General features: G+C 48.5%; 1 protein-coding gene across 1 annotated transcript in view; it reads left to right on the top strand.

Moving 5' to 3' along the window:
- The window catches only part of parp8 (poly (ADP-ribose) polymerase family, member 8), a gene marked incomplete at its 3' end in the record, with an annotated part of 65,125 nt that overhangs the window by 32,478 nt on the left and 30,147 nt on the right, over positions 1–2,500 (top strand). The window lies entirely within an intron of this gene.

The following is a 2,500-nucleotide window of genomic DNA, read 5'->3' on the forward strand; positions in this document are numbered from 1 at the left end:
CAGACTTGTTCATACCTACGCCTGTTTGAGGCGTCTGGTCAGATGCACATCGGCTTCTGTATTTAGATTTTGCAAATGGTTGTTTTTTCGCGCTGCTCAGTAGTGAAGTTCATTTTTGCAGAGTTTTAAATGGTCAGTGCTCATGGGCGTGTCTTGTTGGTTCCCGCCCGCCCCCCGGCGCGGTCCGGATGTGTGTGAAGCGTCCGGCGCGGTCCGGATGTGTGTGAAGCGTCCGGCGCGGTCCGGATGTGTGTGAAGCGTCCGGCGCGGTCCGGATGTGTGTGAAGCGTCTGGCGAGAGGAGAGAAGCAGAGTAGCTTCTCACTTGAAAGCGCTCAGCGTTCCAGACTTCCGCCGCCATCGTCGGGGGCAATGCGATGTGTAGCCATGGTGACAGTTAGCCTTGGACGCGGCGTCCGAATGATCTTCTGAAGAGTGGATGTTCTGAGGGAGAAAAAAAACATCCATGTCGGGGTCGAAGTGACATCCCCCCACACACACACACACACACACACACACACACACACACACACACACACACACACACACACACACACACACCACACACACACACACACACACCAGCTTGCAATATCACACTGACAATACATGAGGCTTAAACTGGGCAGTGCTGTCAGAGACTGTTATGAAGGATTATAATGATGCCTTACAAGCACTGCATATCATTTTAAAAAAAAAGACCCTTGTTAATTTGCTTTAGTCCACACTATCCCGGGACTGACCGAACCTGGACAATACTACGCATGGCGGTCAGGCAAGGCAACACTTCGCAAGAGGCCGTGTCCAATAAAAGGTTGGCGCGCTCAGCTGTCTGCTCCTCTGTGGCCGGACCGTCACGCTGTGCTCAGTAGATGTTTAGTTTGGGAGACGGTCGACGCCGGAGATCACGGCGAGGTCATCCTGGGAACGAACGTACGGTACCAGAGATCACGGCCAGCTCATCCTGGGAACGAACGTACGGTACCAGAGATCACGGCGTGCTCATCCCGGGAACGAACGGACGGTACCAGAGATCACGGCGTGCTCATCCCGGGAACGAACGGACGGTACCAGAGATCACGGCTAGCTCATCCCGGGAACGAACGGACGGTACCAGAGATCACGCCGAGCTCATCCCGGGAGTGAACGGACGGTACCAGAGATCACGGCGAGCTCATCCTGGGAACGAACGGACGGTACCAGAGATCACGGCCAGCTCATCCTGGGAGTGAACGGACGGTAGATGAGCTTGATGGAGACCAGGTACCGTGGTTGTGATTGAGACATTCCGGGAGTCAAACCAGCAACCGTCAGCATCAAAAAACACTGAACACCACATCAAAAAAGGCCAATTTGATATATATTTTTTAAGTACATTAAGGAGCAGTCTTAAACATGTTGTTCTAATGCCCCCTACCCCCCACTGTTGTGTTGATAATATAAAAGTTTGCTGTACTTTTGTCACTGTGTACACGGAGTGTTTTGATGAAAATACATAAAGTGCCAGGGAACCATTTTTGTGAGTGCCAGTGCGCTTTGGGACAGCGAAGGAATGCTGATGGTGGAAAAGGGAAATGTTTGGATCGTGCCTTTCGGCTTCCTGCACATTCTGAGTTGTAAATCTCACTAAAAGACGGCAGAATGACAGAATCCAAGTAGCGGAGTTTTCAGCCACGCTGGCTGTAATGTTCCCACTCTCTCACATCAACCTGGACATGTTCATTCATCACTCTGCTTGAATTGTCCAAAGGTGTGTGTGTGTGTTTGTGTGTGTGTGTGTGTGCGTGTGTGTGCGTGTGTGTGCGCGTGCGTGTGTGCGTATGCAAGCGAGCTCGGGGCAGGTTATGCAGCATTAGACTCCAAAATCTTCAAATAAAGTTTTGAAATGAAATTGCAGAGTTTGTGATGCAGAGTTTTAAACCCTCTTTCTATACAGACATTCTTCTGACAAGTTTGAGGATTTAAGCAACTGTAGTAGCAACTGAAGTAAATTCCGAATTTTGTTTCGAAACACGTAGCTACAGTAACTGTTAGGAAGAAATTGCTGAAAATATGTGGAAAGTCTGAAACTATGTAGGACTAAATTGTGGAGTCAACATGTATATTTTCCAGATTTTTGGAATTATTTCGCCTGATGATGTCATGAGCCCTACTTTTCATGATGAACACACTTTGTGATGCGTACAGTGATGCGTACAGTGATGCGTACAGTGATGCATACAGTGATGCGTTGAAACACCATTAGGATGTCTTGAGAAATGGTCTAAACAGCCAAATGAGCTGTTTCTGAACTAGCTTCTCATATAGTTCTCAATGTTTATTTTCACTCTGAAGTTTGTGGATGTCTAATGAGACAAAACTTTGATATTCTAATATATGCATTAGCTATTTCTAAACAAGTTTACACAGACTTTAAACAACCATGGCCACTATCCTCGCGTGACCCCTCTCTCCGGGCGTTCGCCAGCCCTGGCGTCTGAGCTGAGTGGTCAGGCGTAGTG

Source organism: Borostomias antarcticus, assembly GCF_949987555.1.
Source record: "Borostomias antarcticus genome assembly, chromosome: 6".
NCBI lineage: Eukaryota > Metazoa > Chordata > Actinopteri > Stomiiformes > Stomiidae > Borostomias > Borostomias antarcticus.